Raw genomic sequence first — 19411 nt, forward strand, 5'->3', positions numbered from 1 at the left:
TGAACAGCCCTAATTTCCATGCGTGGAAGCCATTCTATACCCTTGATCATCTTTGTTGCCATTCTCTGAACCTTTTCCAGTTCCACTATAACATTTAAGTTTTTATTAACACAATAGTCATGCAGCATAAATTAGAGACTTCCCACACTGTCTGCTCCCAAACCTCAACTTTCTACAGAGCGATCACCCTCACTCTATTGATAAAACTAAAGTATTTCAGCCTGTAGTACCAGCTTCCTCTGAGGCTTTCTCTGAACAAAATCAGTCATTCCAAATTATATACAGGGCTTTAGTGCTGTCTGCTATTTTTTTCACTGGGAATGAATCTAAGACCTGTAAATCATTTCACTTATTAGAACTGAAGCTGGTCTTGAACCCTTGTTCCAGGGTAAAAGGAACTTTAGGAGTTTGCAAAGTTTACGACAGATTGCTAGAAATGAGAAACGAACATCCCAAGGCCAGAGTTTCAAAACAGGATCCCAGAAAACTGTTGCAGTAGCCAAAATAAGTGAGTCACAGACTACTTTGTTTCCCTTATGTACTTGATTGTCTGGAGATCCAAGTGCATCTATGGATAGCTTTAACAGAGCGGCTGCCTTGAATTGTTTCTTTAATTTCACGTTATTCCTTTAAGGATTTACTCTATTTTTAGAACATGCTCTTGCTTGCCAGCTGCCTTTGACTCCACAAGAAAAGTTGAATGAATACTATTTTCCACTCTCATTGTCTCTCCTTTCTAGCCACTAATGCTGTTCTCATACTTTTATGACCATGTAGTTGGTATTCTACACACAGTACCACTCATGGCCCTACTATTATAAGTTTGGCAAGAATATGTTAAGTTTTATGGGAATGAAAGAGTGAGAGTGGACTCAAACCAAAGACAACATAAAAGGCCTTATTTTGCTGGGTAAAGGCCTAACCTCTTAATGATTAAATCACTTGGAGTGGAATAGAAAACTGTATCCAAGATGCTAAGCTGAGAGACATATCTCTCCTGCAGTTACTTGGTGCCCCACAGGGAGAATGAAATAGTCCAAAAGGAAAAGATTCTATAAGGAGGAGGCACACAATTGCTGACAAATCTACACCAGGAGTTGGATTAGGGCAGTAATTCTGAATCTGAATATTTAGGCATTTCTAATTAATTTGGGCTAGTGTCTAGATGCCAGAGACCTACTATTTGTATTTATCCTCTCTTCCCTCTCTAGATTTGATTTCCCTTCTTGTTTTTTGTGGACTCCATGTGCTACAATTAAGTGAAAGTAAGTAACTTACTTATGGATGTGGTGGATTCTCCTTCTCTTGAAGCCCATAAATGAAGATTGGATGTCTGTCTAAAAAATATGCTCTAGCTCAATGAGAAGTTATATTCTTGAGGCAGAAATCAGTTGGTGACATTCCCATGGCCTATGTTGATCACAAGGTCAGACAAGATTATCATCACAGTCCTTTCCAGCCTTAAAATCCCTGAGTCTGTGAATTCATATGAAGAAGTCAGTGGCTAGCTTGATATCCTGGGTATCATGTAGAGTGGTTTAGAAGATGAGTGTGTAAAAACCTTCATGGTTGAAAGCGAACTGCATAGCTCTATCTGGTTGGTCTTGGCCATCCAACGGTGTGACGTTCAAATACCATCATAAAGTGAATTAACTTAACCATCAGTAGAGCAGAATCTTATCTATACCCCCTTACTTCCCCACTGAAATCTGAGACGCTTGATTTATGAGACCGTTGGACATCTGGTTTCTTCTGCATTTCACTAGTCTCTGTTTACAACTACAATGCAAATCCACAGAGCTGAAGATGGGATGTGGTTGCTCTGCAATCTCATTGTGCACAAGAAGCCCAGTGCCCTCTGTTTTTTGGCATGTCACCAGCAAAGAAATGGGATTTTAGCACCATTACAGCCCTTGTTTTGGGATTGCAAAGGAAGACACTAAAACTTTAAGAATTAGAAGTTACCTTTTGGTGGGGAGGAGAGATGCTTTTAAAGGAAGGTTGAACCTGTGGTTTGTGAATGTCAACTGTAATCATGCCCTTTTAAAATTTTAGCACATAGAGCTTAATAGCATGCAGGCCGCTTTAGGTAATGAGTACAGATGGGGCTGGGATCCAAACACCCAAGAACTTTTCAAAAGTTTGGATTTCATTCCAAACTTTGCCACCAGCCATTCCCTCTGCAGTGGACCAAGCCAGCAGTTTTGATGTGATCCCTTCAAAGTTGGAGCTGAATCTTACAGCTCAGATCAATCTCTAGTAATACGTAACCTATTAATCCTTTGGATTAGTTCAAAAATAACAGACAGAATGTAGGGTTTATGGAAAATGAGTGATGTCCTTTCTTTACATTTCCCACCTTCATATGCATTTCCTATTTCAAAATTAGTACAGAATTCACTGGACAAAAAGTACTGCTTTCTTTGCTCTTTACAAAGATAGCGTTGGAGAAGTGACTAGAGGAATTGTAGGGGTCAGGGGATTGCTAAAGGGATAAAAGATCCTTTTACCTCTAGATTGCTCGGACAAATCCAGACTAGACCAGTTGTGGCTTAAATTGGTCTAGCGGATAGACTGCTGGGCTGGGATATGGGAGACCTGGGTTCTATTTCCTGCTCTGCCATTGGCCTGCTGTGTGACAGTGGACAAGTCACTTTGCCACACAGTGAACCAGTTCCTTAGTCACAGATGACTCTGGCAACTGCGGCTCAGTAGATTAGCTCTTCTGTACAGAAGAGCCAACCAGAACTGAAGCTTTCTAGAATAATTGGCCTGTGGTTCCTACATTGAGTCGCTCTTCCGCAGGCCCTCTGTTGACGCTGAAGAGCTACAATCTCAAAGTGAGCCTACGTTTTTAATTTTCTTAAATAGAAACACTGGGTTACATGCAAAAAACCATGTCCCATTGACCATGTCTTAAAGACAGATTTGGGTTTGAATTAAATGCACTAAAACAGTACTTGGCTAGAGATATTGTCCTTTATAAAGGGAATAAAAAATGTTCTGGAGAGTCTAAAATAAGTAGATCTACAATGTAAGTTTGGAAGCATCAGTGAAAAAAAGTGTAATTGATAATCACTTGTCATTGAAGTGATTGTCATGCAGAACTAGAAGAATCTTAACCTGATAGGAGCCACATTCTGGGCTTGTCTACACTTACATTTTATAGCGCTCTAACTTTCTGGCTCAGGATTGCGAAAAATCACCCCCCTGAGAGCAGCAAGTCTGAGCGCTTTAAAGCGCTAGTGTAGACAGGCTCCAAGCGCTGGGAATCGTGCTCCCAGCTCTCGGAGCTATTTCCCTCGTGGCGGTGGATTACCAGCAGCTCTGGGAGAGCTCTTGCCCAGTGCTCTTGCGTGACCACACTCACACTTCAAAGCGCTGCCACAGGAGAGCTCCCGCAGCAGCGCTTTGAAGTTTCTAGTGTAGACGTAGCCTCTGTTACAGCAGTGTAAATTTGGAATAAATGGGAACAGAAATAGGCCATTAGTCTTCAGTACCTATAGAATGCTAGTAACCCATGAAAAGCATAATTTTACCAAGTTTTTAAAGAAATGGGCATACCTTTCGCATCACAGGTCAGTGACTACTTATCAACTCAGTAACCTGCTAAAACTTATTCTAGCTATGTGATGTGTATGCAATATTGTGTAATAATATTGAGGCCTATTCCTTTGTAAATATTGCATGCAACTAATCTCTCACTATATACAATTGTATGTTCTGTTTTTTGGTAAACAGACTTACTATAGAATTATGTTTTAAAAATCTATTCGCTCCACGCGTTGCAGTGCTCACAGAAAATGTTGCATAAAAAAATCAGAGAAGAATCCAGTAACTTTGTTCTCATAAATATGTGTACCATCTTCACTGTGTCACTGTCTGTGAAATTGGAGTTTGCACCTGTATTTTAGATTTGCTTGAAGAGAAGGATTGGTTTTATTCATAATTTTGGTCCTGTTGGGAAACAAATGTTGGTAGTATGAGGGTCACTAGATGGCGATGTTACCAATAGTAAAAAGAACAGGAGGACTTGTGGCACCTTAGAGACTAACCAATTTATTTGAGCATAAGCTGTAGCTCACGAAAGCTTATGCTCAAATAAATTGGTTAGTCTCTAAGGTGCCACAAGTCCTCCTGTTCTTTTTGCGAATACAGACTAACACGGCTGCTACTCTGTTACCAATAGTCTAACCTTCTGTTTAACAACTGAATGTATAGTCAGTCAGATCATGAGGGATGCTGTGTTGCCAGTTGTGAAACAGTTCTGTTTAGAAGCTGCTGTGTACAGTAGTAAAGTTTGTTCCCTGATGGTGCAGAGCTACTGATTATAGGATCCATTCACACATGAAAACAAAACCATCGCCTGTTGTCAGAAACATTACAACCCCCTCATAGAAATAAATTCTCGTTAGCTGAAGGCAACCTGACTCCTGCTGTGGCAGAAGGGATGCTGCCTGATTTCCTGACCTGCTGAAATGCAGCATTAGAGTTAATACTCGACATGCTGCACTGCGATCCAATAATGGGCCAAGAGAGCCTCTTTGTTTTCTGACCAGTCTCTTTATAAGCACTTGAAATTCCTGTTGGCATTAATTAGACTTGTGTGCATAGGGCAAGGAGAGCAGCCTCCTAAATCTTCTGTTCATAGCAGCAGCCTGTAAATAAAAATTGCATTGTCCCCAGTGAAAAAGAGGTCATCTAAAATCAGCCTTTGTTTTTTAGGACACTTCTCTGTGGAAGACTAACAATAACATGATCAGGGGCCTAGTCCAAAGCTCATTGAAGTCAATGGAAAGACTCTTATTGATTTCAATGGACTTTGAATCAGACCCTGAGAGAATTGCTACTCTTCTTATTAAAACAAATAAGTTGCAGAATATTTACAGCGATGTGCTGAAGCCCCTTTGGCATTACTATGCTGTCTAGCATAATCAAATCATACCTCTACCTAAGTACTTCTACCCCCTTCCCACTTTTCACTCCATGCAGAAGGATTAACCAGGAACTTCCTAGGATGTTTATCTATCACTCGAGAATGGGAAGCAGTTACGACAAGTAAAATATTTTAAAAGCATTTAGGACTCTGGCTCCAGTCCATCCATTGTCTGTCCTGATAGATTCCTGAAATGCTGTTTGCTTACTAATGTGGAATTGAATGTCACCTCTGCAATGAGGAATTGGTCATGGTGAGAAAAAAGATCCAAGGAGTCGAAGTATGCTGGAAAAAATTCCCCCCACTAATTAGAAATTTTCTGCATCACAAATTCTAGGAATCCTTTCCTTTGATTGTTTCTCACCTAGGAAAAATAATGACAATCTACGTAGAGGATGGACTAGATTTTACCAAGGAGTTTCCAAGTTCATTAGTTGCTTTATACTACTCCAATATTATGGGGCAGTCAACAGCCATTACCGTTATATTCTACCCATACATATGTCTCTTGCGTTCTTGCATGGAATTTTCTTTAATCAGAGCATTAAACATTCTGGGCCATATCTCACCTTTCGATGCACCTTTGCATTAAAAAGACACCCTCTGGCTGTCTTTTTAAGATGGAACATAATAAAACAATGCTGTACATTAGCAGGCTCAGAATTCATCTATCCCCACACTCTTGAGAATTCTTATTTTTTGAAAGATTGGAATTAAGAGTATGACCAGCCCTCTTGTTCACTGACAATGCCCAGCAACTTTTGAGTCAAAGATAACTAAAAATTGGAAGGTAGTAAAGCCTTCCTATATAGAAGCCTACTATAGAAACCAAAAAGCTGAGATCCTTATTCTTTTAAAACCAGATTTCTAGGTCTGCTGCATAGGCAGTGAGGCAATTCCCTCCCCCCACTGCTTATATTTTCTTTGAATAATTGTTTTTCCTTCATGTTTGCATGGGAAATATAAACCTGAACACGGGCAGGTTATCTTTCTGCCTCTCCTTGATGTGTTTGCTGTAACCCACATTACTAACAAAATTACTCAGTGTCTAAGGTAGCAGGAAGATGGGACCTTTAGTAAACAAACTAAATCTGTGTTTATTTAATTTAGCTTTTGTTTAGTTTGTTGCTACCTTGGTTTTGCTTGTCCTTTGAAAACTCTATAAAGCTGCCTGAAATGGTGACATCTGGTGGTAATTCTTATCATTGTCAGCTATTTCCTTCCTTGTCCGGAAGCATTAGTCAAGCTCTAATTATTCCTATTATTATTCACTAGATCCTTTCCCTAGAGTAAGTCCCTTTCTGCTGCTCAAAGGGGATTGACCTAAGGGAATTTCCCCAATGGTGTGGAGGCATTCCTGGGATGTGAGGGGGCAAAGCCAAATCAGGCTGTGTTCCAAGGGTACGTCTACACAGCAAGTGGCAGCCTGCAGCAGCGAGTCTCAGGGCCCCTGTCGACAGACTCGGGCTCACACTACGGTGCTAAAAATAGCTATGTAGACATTGTGGCTTGGACTGGAACTTGGGCTCTGGAGCCCATCCCCCACCCTGGGCTTCAGAGCCTGAGCTGCAGCCCAAGCCACAGAGTCTACAGAGCTATTTTTAGCATCATGGCATGAACGCAAGTCTGCTGCCTGAAGCCCTGAGACTCGCTGTCGCTCGGTGTGTAGCTATACCCCCAGTAGCCCTGGACCAGCAGAACAGTCCCTAGGGTACTGCTCCAACCAGTGTTAAGTCATCTTAACTTGTGCCAGGGGCTGGTTCTGCCCCCAGCTTGCTCCAGGATTGAGTGAGGCAGGAAGGTGGCTTTGAGCCTTCTTTGGAATATTTGAGGATTGAGCTCTTTATTATTACCTAAATATTTATCTTACTGTAGCATCCAGAGGTTCCAGCCCAAATTGGGGCTCCGTTTTGCTGGGTGGTGTGGATAAACAGAGACAGTCCCTGCCACCAAAAACTTAGGCCCACATTCTTTACTGGTGGTTAGGTGTTGCCCCACCCAGAACTGCAACATCTAAGTCTTACTGAAAGTCAATCGGTTAGTTGGGCCTGGTCTACATTAGAAACTTACATCTGTATAGCTATGTGTCTTAGGCTTTGTCTACCCTACGCACCTTTTAGCGACACCGCTGTGCTGCTACAGCCGTGCTGCTAAAAGGCGCGCAGTGTAGCTGCAGTTAGTCGACACAAAACTCCCACCCCCAACGAGCGGCAGCAGCTGTGTCATCAGCAGAGCGCTCCTGCTGACAAAGCACTGTTCACACCAGTGCTTTTTGTCAGTAAAACTTTTGTCATTCGGGGGGGGGGGTGGTTTTTTTACACCCCTGAACAACAAAAGTTTTGCCGATGAAGTTCCACTATAGACAAAGCCTTAGGGATGTGAATTGTTTTCACACCCTGAGAGACGTAGCTATACTGACCTAATTCCCAGTGTAGACAGCACTAGGTTGATGGAAGAATTCTTCCATTGACCTAGCTACTGCCTCTTGAGGAAGTGGATTACCTTTGCCAATGGGAACACTAGGCATTCCAATGCTGAACGTCTAAATACCTTTCGAAAATCTGGTCCTTCCAGTCTGAAATTATGGTCAGACTTTATATTACAGTTTTATTATTAAAAGGCTTATAAAGGGTTAATAAATGATTAATAGATGTTATGAGCATATTATAGACATGAGTAGCATGAGTTAGAGATCGTTAGAAGCACATCATCAGAAGGTGTTACAGATTGTTTACAACCCTGGTTTATAGTAATCTATTGACCTGTTGCAATCTAACAATCGATTAACCATTTAATAAAGCATGTAATAATCATTTATTAACCCTTTTTATCTTAATAAAAAGTGCAACTGAAATTATGTTAATTTTTGCAAGTAATCTCTGAGGTTATGCCTTCCCCCAAAACTCTGTAATCTTATTGAACATAATAATTCTAATGAGACCTTATTAGATTTAAGTGAAATGGGTAGGACTGTAATTGTGTCACTGAATTTATTTCTTGATTTCATGTAAACAGCAGCAATTATCTTCTCCATGAGGAGTGCCTTATGACAGAAGCCCAGATGTGTTAAAATAAAGACAGATAAAGAGCAAGGCCAAGGGATGGTAACCCACAATGGCCAAATACTGAAGGGGTTGAGCAGCCCAAAGTACATTTCTTGGCAAGCCCCCACCAAGCGCATGTACAATACATGTATAGCTCATAATCATGAAGGCTGAGTGGCTCAGCAGATGAGGTGGGACCCTACCAGACGTTAGGAACAGGATACTCAGCAGAGCAGGAAATCCAGAACTTATTTCAAGAATAGTTGTGAGGGCTAAGGCAACATCTTCAGTCCACACTTGCATTGTTGGAAAACATGTTCTAGTCTAGAGAGCCCCCCAAGAATGTTGCCATTCATTCCTTAACAGCTCCTAGTGCTACCTATAGGCCCTGCAGTCACAAGCCTGGATTCTATAAGATGCTGTTAGTGTACTGTGAAAATCTAAGACTTCTGCCAATGCTGCAGCCCCTTTATGCTACCCCAACACCACTTTTGCCCCTTTCCCCTCTTTTCTGCACCCAGCACAGCAAAGGAGAAACTGTGAATCTGGCCCTGAGTGTGCAAGTGTGGAATTGCAGGGGTTAAGGGTTAATCACCATTTCAGTGGAAAGGCCCATGGGAATGATGATGTATGAAGAGCTCCAGTAATTTAAAAACTGCATTTCAAAGGCATGTTTGCCTGCTTGGCCCCCTCTCGCCAGCCTCCCCACAACATACACACACTCACCCCTTGGCTGTGATTATTGATCTAAAGGCAATTCCAGCTCCAGAACTTTACTCCACTCTGGAAGGATGAACGTTGCCAGGGGGCCTTTTTCCATGTGGCCTGTTTGGGTTCAAACCAAAAAACAGACAGACACACATACAAGTAACTCTAGCTGCCTAAGCAAATCCCATTGTCTCATGTGAGGGCTTTAACTGCTGACTCCCAACACAAACCAGATTTCTGGGGCCTATTGTGTGGAAAGAATACACTGGACACAGCAGAGCATAAGCTCTGTTTTGCCAGTCAGGAACGTAGTGGAAGATACATTGAACCTACAGCCTTAAAGGGGACACCTCTATGCCTTGAGGTGTGGTTTCATTATTCCTCACAGTCCTTCCAAGGAGCACTTGGTGGCTGCTTCCCTGCCCCCCTTTCTCCAAGAAGAAAGAAAAAAGGAAGTTTTTTAAAAACAATAATTAATAGTATTTATTGAACAAAGAATAGTATGTCCTATTTGGCAAGATGCTGAGTGCCCCGAGATGTGCCTAGCACCTTGCAGAGAATGGCCCTTTTGTAGTAACTAAAGATTGGCCTGAACAATTGCATGGTCAGCAGAGTTGAGATCCAGGGTTCTGGCTTTGTATCTATCTATTAATGGAGGTGCCTGATTACCATATGGACTTCAGAGAGAATGGGGACTGTTAGTTGCCAGCTAGGGAGGCAGTGCCTTGGTTGCCCATGGAAATTATCTCCCGCAATCCTAAGGCAATTGGCCTTGGTTAATGCTACTGTCTCTGCTATTGTAACAGACAGAACTGAGTGCAAGTTGTGGATTCCTTCTCTTTGCAAACCACTATGTGGTTTACCCTTCCCTTTAGAAGAAAAGGAATACTGTATCATTCCATCACAGACCCTTTATCCCCAGTCCCTAGCACTAGCTGTGCATCAGGTTCCACATTGTGAACTACATAAAACAGTAATCTCCACTGTCCTTTCCTTTGAAACCAATTGATCCCGCCCAATACAGCCTGTAAGCAGAATGAAAGATATTTTCCTACATGGTGGCAAGCGAGTCAGTAAAGCCAGTGGAGACCCTGACTGAGGAGCAGTCTGCTAAAGTGTAATATCTCCTAACAAAGACAGTACCTTTCCCAGTTCTGTTTCTGGCACTACCTGTCTCCTCTGAACAGTTAGACAGGAGGGATTCCTTGTTAGTGTCTGAGGCTATTTGGGAATCAAGAGGAAAGCACATCACGCATGAATGCCTTGCTTCAGGGCCTTGTCAGCATGTCTGATGAGGTGATACCATACAAATTCCAGCCAGACTTCTCCATGGACAACTAAGAGCCCAATTGCTCTTTGTAGCAGTTGTGCCTGGAAATTACTAAAGGCCAATAGTTTGGGTTTACATTATCTTTAGGCTCCAGAAGAAAAATAACTTATGGTTTATTGAGCCGGGGGGAAATAGCGTTGGCTTACTCTGCCTGTTTTCTGAGTAATCGTGTATCCAGCTTTCTGCCTGAAACCCACATCAATTGATGCTCTAGCCTTTTGGTTTAAAATGGAAAGTGTCATTACTCATTATGGACAACAGAAAACTATAGGCAGGGACCTACCACAACAAAATGAGTCTTCCCCCTTCTGACATACCCCCAACCCACAGCCCTTAGGATCCCAAACAGCATTAAAAGGTTTGAGGTACCATCATCAGTCATCTTAAAATAGAGGTTTTTATTTCTGTTGTTTATAATAAGCCCTTTAAAGCTTAGAACTGAAATCTCTTTATTTCCTACTAGCATATGTTTTGTTATCGTGGGGTTGCTCATGAGTGCTGGGCTGTGTACAGTGAGTGGTTTGTTACTGCCCTTGAGTGGTGGGCCATATGTATCAGTTTGTTGTTGCAGAGTAGCTAATTGTGCTCTGGGCTCTGGACAGTTTTTGGTGTTATAGGGTATTGAACACTTAGCTCTTTTGCATCCAGTTTCACCATCTGTAAAACAGACATGATTCTGATCTCACAGGGCTTGGGAGGAAAAATAATGTTTTAGGGAGTTTTAAAGCTAAAAAATAACCTCTCTCTGTATAAACCCCGCTATATAAACAACCCCTTGGCCCACTCTTGCCTGACAAACACAGTAAGCCATGCTGATTGGGTACTCAGTGTGCATCCCTAATGCACGAGGCAGATCGAGGCAGATCGTTAAGATCATTATGTCCATGCAGCAGTATGGTCCCTTGGCCATATTGGCCAAACCCCTTGGCCCACTCTTGCCTGACAAACACAGTAAGCCATGCTGATTGGGTACTCAGTGTGCATCCCTAATGCACGAGGCAGATCGAGGCAGATCGTTAAGATCGTTATGTCCATGCAGCAGTATGGTCTAGTGCAGGGGTGGCCAAACTTACTGACCCTCCAAACCACAAACGATAATCTTCAGAAATTCGAGAGACAGGTGGGCCTGCTAGGGCTCAGGGCTTCAGCCCCGCTCCTGCTGAAGTCCGAAGACACCCCCTTCCCTGCAGGGCTGAAACCCTTTGCCCCACCACCCTGCTGCATGGCAGAAGCCCCGAGCTCCTCCTGCCCCAGTCTGGTAGGTAGAGAATTGGGGGGGGGGCCTCTGCAAGCCGTACTGTTAACTGTAAGTGTCACATGAGACTCACAAGCTGCAGTTTGGCCACCCCTGGTCTAGTGGCTAAAGCATGCAACTGGCAATCAGAAACCCTAGGTTCCAATCCCAGAGCCAACACTGATTTAATATATGACCTTCTTAAAAGCTGTTGTGCTCTGTGGGGTCATGGGATATTATTTCCCTAGACATGGGAAATGTGTCTCAATGTCGGCACTATGCGGTGCAGGAACAATGGTTATGGGCTCTAGAATGGCATTAATGAATTAATACAAGGAGAACTGTACAAGGACATAACCTTTATGAGGCAACCTCTGACTTGATGATACTGACTGACTCAAAGTATCCTCAGATGCCGAGCGCAATTAAGCCCCATCTTTAACAGCAGGCAAGGAAATGATTTTTGCTGATCCCTCTTGGGGTCACTCTATTTGCAAAGCACTTTGGGATCCTAGAAGCGGTGGCTCTATAGAGATGCAAAGGGCCGTTCTTCTTCCTGACTCCCTCATCCCCAGCAGGTCTCCAGGCAGGAAGGTTAAATGGGGCGAAACACACCATATTCTCAAAGGTCACCGTTTTCCCCCTTCTACTCCCACTCCAATTCCCTTGCAGGACGCAGGGCTAAATGTCAGACCACAAAAGCAATACAGCCCAGGTTTGTTTAGTGTCTCACTGCAGGTGTGGCTGCTCCCACGTATGTACTTGCACACCACTTAGCCACTTCCTTCTGCTTGGTCTTCCCAGAAACAGGCAAACAGGCACTCACAGCTCATCTCAAGGCAAGGAGGAGACTTTGAACAGTTGTATTTTAAGGTTCTGTTTATAGACACCTTTCTCCAGGGACTTTCTCTCCCTTTTCCTCTGTCTCGGTCCCTGTGTATTTGGTAATGAAGATATAAATGTTCAGTTGTTTGTGGTTGGTTCACTGATAGGTTCTGTCTAATACAATGGGGGTAGAAGCAAAATGAAAGAATCCAGCGCAAAGATTTTGCTATCGCTACTTCGCAAAGGCCCTGATCTGGCATTCCTGGGGCACTCAAAACCCTCACTGAAATCTCACCCAGCTACGAACCCCAAATCTCCAAGCAAATCTCAGTCAAAATGGCCAAGTTTCACCTGGTTTCCCCATCAAAACTCTATGAAACCACACCTCACTCCTGATGGCAATGCTGAACCATCGGCCAGTCCCAGGTTTACACAAAAGGTTCTGGAGCCTCAGCAGATCTGCTCCCTGACACATTCCAAGTCTTGATTTCATAGTGAACAATGAACATGGGGAATTTTCATGTGGTGTTGGGTGTAACTGTGAATACTCCCACAGCTGGAGTTCAGAAAAGCATCCAAACTTAGCACAGGCTGCAAAATCTGGATCTGAGTTTGGATCCAGATTTTAAACAACTCCCCTGCCCCGTAGTTCAGGAGTGTTGGAATGTAAATTTTTGGTTTCTAATCCAAGATAATCCATATGTCCTAAACTTGTGGTTCACCATCATTAAATATATCATCACTCAACAATGAAGCTTTCCCAAGTGTAGTATCAGGTGGAGTTGTTCCAGATAGGACTCCATTGTTTCTGGGTTGGCTACAAGCTCAATATTGATTTACAACCCTGGAAATCCAGAGGGCGTTAACTGTACTAGTGCTGAGGGGCTTGTATAAGGGACTGTGTACCTTGTTACGTTAAATTCTAGGAAACACTGTCTGGCAGAATTCTGCCCCATATTCTCTTGCTCAGTATCTTATTTCTTTATTTAGTATCTAATAACTGCTCAATGTAATTGCTGTTTTATTTTGAAGTTGCTTGAACCAACAGTCAGATGAGAACTCTGAAAAAAAAATGACTTATTTGAGATATGATTCGACAGCTGAAGAAAATGTTATCCAGTGAGGGACTACAGTGTATAAGTACCTTCATAGGGATAATATAGCAGCGATAAGAGTTCCAGAGGTAACTGCACCTCTGGCTCTGTTGTGGCCTCTTTGAGGGCACCCGACTCAGGTCTGAAGCCTCTAGCTGTCCCCTTTCTTAAGGCAGGAACCTGCCTTCCTCTCCCTCTAGACTGGAGATTTAGGCTGCAATTTCTCCTGCAATTCATTATCACCTTAGCAAGCCTGAGTTTAGTTCAACACCTGCTCTCTCCAAGGGCCAAGGCAAGAATTAAGTAGTGACCTGCCAGCCTTCATAAAGCACAGTATTATCTATTCTGAACAGTGTTGCCAACCTTGAGATCGAAAACCATTTGACTGGCCCATAAAACCATGAGATTTTATTAAAAAGATGACATTGTGTCTTTTCGGTCTGTCTTCTAGCAGAGAGAGGTGTGTGTGTGGACCCCCACTCTCCTTATTGAATAAGGTGACTTCTGGTTCTGGCTGCAGGAGCTCTCACCCCTCTACCTGTCTTCTGCCCAGCAAATTAATTCTGTGTCCCCCAACCCCTAAAACAATCCTGCCCCCCCAGTTCTCATAGCAGTTCTTCTCCTGCATCAGTTCTGCCTATCTCTTGCCCCCCCATCTGCCCAGTCCCCCTTCGCCCCCATCAGTTCTATCCCCCCAAGCTTGCCCCCGATCCATCAGCTCTGCTCCTCCTGGTGTTCTTCACCCCCTTCTGGGTTGGGAGGAATTCTTGGATTGGGTGACTATGACTCCCTCCTGTATCAGACCGGACACTTTTTACAGTTTTTCAGTCCTTTGCCAGGCTTCTCCAAAGCTGGTAAAACCAGTCTATGCACTTTCCTCCAGGGAGGAAGAAGGGGTTACCCTTCTCTCTGCTTGTTTATTTGCCTGGGGATTTGCATTAGTTCCCTCCTCCTCCCCCAATGATTTTAATTTCTGCTTTTCACCACCAGCCCCCCTGAGCCCATACATATAACACTTACAAGCTGATAAAAATGGTCTTTAAATAGTCCATAATCCTATTATTCAATTCTCAAGTTGACAATCCTTGGTCATACATGCTTGTGTGACATCCCCCCCGACAGTCACTGAAATACTTGTCCTACTTCCAGAAAGAAATTAACCTCTTCATATTCAGCAAGTAACAATACAAGTGAGGAAGGGAAACAGTCACTTTTTTTTTTTTCATAAAAATAAATCAGAAGTTTCCTAGTTCTCCACGCCTGGTACTAACGGGCTCTTTAGTCCAGTGGAGAAAGGCATAAAAAGAACCAGTGGCTGGAAGCTAAAGCAAGACACATTCAAATTAGAAATTAGGCACAACTTTTTAACAGTGAGGGTAAGTGACCATTGGAACAAACTACTAAGGGAAGTGGTGGCTTCTCTGTCTCTTGATGTCTTCAAATCAAGACTGGACAGCTCTTTTTGGAAGAGATGCTTTAGCCAAACACAAGGGCTCAAACACAATGGGCTTAATGCAGGGGCAACTGGGTGAAATTTAATAGCCTGTGATACACAGGAGTTCAGACTAGATGATTTAATGGTGTCTCCTAGCCTAAAACTCTATGCATCTATTTTCAGCACTGTACATAATTAAAATTTAAAGAGTTTAAAAAATCAAATGTCTTTTTTGTGGTTAATGCTAATTGATTGTTTCCTTTTTGCATTTCTCTCAGCCAGGACAGTGAAAATAGACTGGTAAATTTCACTTTTGTTTCTGGCCAGTTTAAGGTTCTGAAGCCCAAGGCTGTAAAATTTTGGTTGTAAATGCTGTAGTAGGGATTTAAAGCCAAACAAGCATAGTTTTCACTTGAATTTATTATTATTCGTGGAGACATTCCTATCAATCTCAGGTTTCACAAGATGGAAATGGAAATTACCCTTCCAAAGGGTGACACTCACCCCTGTGTAGAAGATTAGCACAAGCCCTAAGCACTACGTAAGCCTTCAAAGTACTGCCTAAGTGATATATGGCCCTTGTGTTGGTCATTTGAACAGGCATTAAAATCACCCAGTGTCTCTCTAGGAAAAAAATAATGATTGAAATGTAAGTACTTTCTGCTATGCTGATAAAATCCAGTCGGTTATGCAGGTTCCTGGCTGAATACTAACTGGGAAGGCCTCCAGCTCTGGGGTATAGATGCACTCAGATATTGGTTTACCCTCCTCCTCCCAGTTTAGAGAGGGACATAAATTGAACACTGGCTAGGAACCCATCAAACCTTGGTGAAAGTTTTGGATCTGACTCTGGTCCTTCTCTGCCCCAGACATGAACACACCAAGAAGGGGATCTGAAGCTCTAAAGAGGTACACGCTGTGTCGAGCCTTCATGTGACAAAGTTAGCGAAAAAGGTCATATAAACCACAGGCTGCACGCAAACAGACAGAATCATGCAGCTGCTCTTGCACTGACTCCAAGCAAAACAGTGCCCCGTTTGAAACACTGGTGCTATTTTCATTTGTGTAGTCTCAATTTTCATACCAAAGCAGAAGAGGATCGTATTTTTCAAAAGGCTGAATGACCCCTTCTCAACCCTCTAACCAAATAAAACAAAGCCTCACAAAAAGCAAGTAGTAAATGAGCAGTATCCAGTTTTGAACACTTGAGGAATTACAGTCCTAATATGCAAATATTTTTATACAGAGCCCTACTCAAAAAATGCTCAGGCACTTTATATTTCAGACCCACCTCTTCAATCCTGATTTAAAACAGAGAAAGTTTCAGCTTTCTTAATGTAAATGGAAAGCTGATTCCATAACTATAAACACATACAGCTCTAGCCCCAAATCACTCCAAGTTATATTCAAGAGAAACCAGTGCATATGCCCTGGACAATGAGTGAGATTGTAAGAGAAAGAGCCAGTGAGAAAGGTGCTCTAGTTAGCCTTGGTCTACACTAGGAGTTGAGGTCGAATTTAGCAGCGTTAAATCGATTTAACCCTGCACCCGTCCACACACCAAAGCCCTTTTTTCGACTGAAAGGGTTCTTAAAATCAATTTCCTTACTCCACCCCCGACAAGGGGATTAGCACTGAAATCGGCCTTGCCGGGGTAAATTTGGGGTACTGTGGACACAATTAGACGGTATTGGCCTCTGGGAGCTATCCCAGAGTGCTCCATTGTGACCTCTCTCGACAGCACTCTCAACTCAGATGCACTGGCCAGGTAGATAGGAAAAGGTCCGTGAACTTTTGAATTTCAATTTCCTGTTTGGCCAGCGTGGCAAGCTGCAGGTGACTATGCAGAGCTCATCAGCAGAGTTGACCATGCAGAGCTCATCAGCAGAGCTGACCATGATGGAGTCCCAGAATCGCAAAAGAGCTCCAGCATGGACCAAACGGGAGGTACAGGATCTGATCGCTGTATGGGGAGAGGAATCCGTGCTATCAGAACTATGTTCCAGTTTTCGAAATCCCAGAACATTTGTCAAAATCTCCCAGGGCATGAAGGACAGAGGCCATAACAGGGACCAAAAGCAGTGCCGCGTGAAACTTAAGGAGCTGAGGCAAGCCTACCAGAAAACTCACAGAGCACAGACAAATGCGTGGAGGCAGACAATGTCAGAGTGCAGGAAAGCACAAAATGACCGGGAGGAGAGGTGGCGGGCTGAAGAGAGTAAGTGGCAGGCTGAAGAGAGGGCTGAAGCTGAAAGGTGGCAGCAGCATGATGAGAGGAGGCAGGATTCAATGCTGAGGCTGCTGGAGGATCAAACTAATATGCTCCAGCATATGGTTGAGCTGCAGGAAAGGCAACAGGAGCACAGACCGCCGCTACAGCCACTGTGTAACCAACTGCCCTCCTCCCCAAGTTCCAAAGCCTCCTCACCTAGACACCCAAGAACGCGGTGGGGGGGCCTCCGGCCACATAGCCACTCCACCCCAGAGGATTGCCCAAGCAACAGAAGGCTGGCATTCAATAAGTTTTAAAGTTTTAAACTTTTAAAGTGCTGTGTGGCCTTGTGCTTCCCTCCTCCACCACCCCTCCTGGGCTACCTTGATAGTTATCCCCCTATTTGTGTGATGAATTAATAAAGAATGCATGAATGTGAAGCAACAATGACTTTGTTGCCTCTGCAAGCGGTGATCAAAGGGAGGAGGGGAGGATAGTTAGCTTACAGGGAAGTAGAGTGAACCAAGGGGTGGGGGGTTTCATCAAGGAGAAACAAACAGAACTTTCACACCGCAGCCAGGCCAGTCATGAAACTGGTTTTCAAAGCTTCTCTGATGCGCACCGTGCCCTCCTGTGCTCTTCTAACCGCCCTGGTGTCTGGCTGTGCGTAACCAGCAGCCAGACGATTTACCTCAACTTCCCTCCCCACCATAAACATCTCCCCCTTACTCTCACAGATATTGTGGAGCGCACAGCAAGCAGTAATAACAGTGGGAATATTGGTTTCGCTGAGGTCTAACCGAGTCAGTAAACTGCGCCAGCGCACTTTTAAATGTCCAAGTGCACATTCTACCACCATTCTGCACTTGCTCAGCCTGTACTTGAACAGTTCCTGACTACTGTCCAGGCTGCCTGTGTACGGCTTCATGAGCCATGGCATTAAGGGGTAGGCTGGGTCCCCAAGTTTAACTATAGGCACTTCAACATCACCAACAGTTATTTTCTGGTCTGGGAATAAAGTCCCTTCCTGCAGCTTTTGAAACAGACCAGAGTTCCTGAAGATGCGAGCGTCATGTACCTTTCCCGGCCATCCCATGCTGATGATGGTGAAACGTCCCTTGTGATCCACCAGTGCTTGCAGCACTATTGAAAAGTACCCCTTGCGGTTTATGTACTCGCCGGCTTGGTGTTCTGGTGCCAAGATAGGGATATGGGTTCCGTCTATGGCCCCACCACAGTTAGGGAATCCCATTGCAGAAAAGCCATCCACTATGACCTGCACATTTCCCAGGGTCACTACCCTTGATATCAGCAGATCTTTGATTGTGTTGGCTACTTGCATCACAGCAGCCACCAGAGTAGATTTTCCCACTCCAAATTGATTCCCGACTGACTGGTAGCTGTCTGGTGTTGCAAGCTTCCACAGGGCTATTGCCACTCACTTCTCAACTGTGAGGGCTGCTCTTATCTTGGTTTTCTTGCACCTTGGGGCAGGGGAAAGCAAGTCACAAAGTTCCATGAAAGTGCCCTTACGCATGCAAAAGTTTCGCAGCCACTGGGAATCGTCCCAGACCTGCAACACTATGCAGTCCCACCAGTCTGTGCTTGTTTCCTGAGCCCAGAATCAGTGTTCCACTGCATGAACCTGCCCCATTAGCACCATGATGCCCACATTGCCAGGGCCCGTGCTTTGAGAGAAGTCTGTGTCCATGTCCTCATCACTTTCGTCACCGCGCTGACGTCGCTTACTCACCCGGTATCGCTTTGCCAGGTTCTGGTGCTGCATATACTGCTGGATAATGCGTGTAGTGTTTAATGTGCTCCTAATTGCCAAAATGATCTGAGTGGGCTCCATGCTTGCCGTGGTGTGGTGTTTGCACAGAAAAAAGGTGCAGAACGATTGTCTGCCGTTGCTCTGACGGAGGGAGGGGCAACTGATGACATGGCTTACAGGGAATTAAAATCAATAAAGGGGGTGGCTTTGTGAGAAACAGAATGGCCCCCTCAAGGATAGAACTCAAAACCTCAAGGATAGAACTCAAAACCTCAAGGATAGAACTCAAAACTGGGTTTAGCAGGCCGTTGATTTCACGGAGGAAGGGAGAAGAAAATGAATACAAAATAAATCTGGTCTATTTCTTGTTTTGATCCACTTCATCTATTTTTATACATCTTGCTGGCAGCAGACTGTGCAGTATGACTGCTAGCCATCATCATCTCCTGGGTGCTTGGCAGAAGATGGTGCAGTATGACTGCTGGCCATCGTCTTCTGCTGGCTGCTGATTAAAAGACAGTGCACTGCTGGTAGGACTCAATCGCCATGAGACGAAACTTAAAAGGGAAATGACCTGGCTGAGTCACTCCCATGTTTGCCCAGGTGCCCCTGACCTCATCGAGGGTGATTAAAAAGAGCACCCAGGACTACGTTGATGACAGCTACCAGTCATACTGCACTGTCTGCTGCCAAAAGCAATAAACTGCTGCTGTGTAGCAATGCAGTACCGTTTTTGCCAGCACGCAGGAGACGTATGGTGACGGTTAGCTGAGCGGGCTCCAAGCTTGCCGTGGTATGGCAACTGTACAGGTAACTTGA

At 44.0% G+C, this 19411-nt stretch overlaps 1 protein-coding gene across 6 annotated transcripts in view; it reads right to left on the reverse strand.

The window, feature by feature from the left end:
- Positions 1-19411, reverse strand: part of FGF1 (fibroblast growth factor 1) — a 68612-nt gene that overhangs the window by 22887 nt on the left and 26314 nt on the right. For 2 of the 6 annotated variants that reach the window (XM_073355705.1, XM_073355701.1), the window contains 2 exons: positions 8707-8805; positions 3748-3957 (listed from right to left, as the gene is read on the reverse strand). The exons of 2 other annotated variants lie outside the window; for them this stretch is intronic. The gene's annotated coding sequence lies outside the window, so the exon portion shown is untranslated. The remainder of the gene's footprint in view (positions 1-3747; positions 3958-8706; positions 8806-19411) is intronic. 2 more of the 6 variants (XM_073355706.1, XM_073355702.1) reach the window with 2 other exon arrangements.

The sequence above is a fragment of the Lepidochelys kempii genome, chromosome 8 (genome assembly GCF_965140265.1).
Source record: "Lepidochelys kempii isolate rLepKem1 chromosome 8, rLepKem1.hap2, whole genome shotgun sequence".
Classification (NCBI taxonomy): Eukaryota; Metazoa; Chordata; order Testudines; family Cheloniidae; genus Lepidochelys; species Lepidochelys kempii.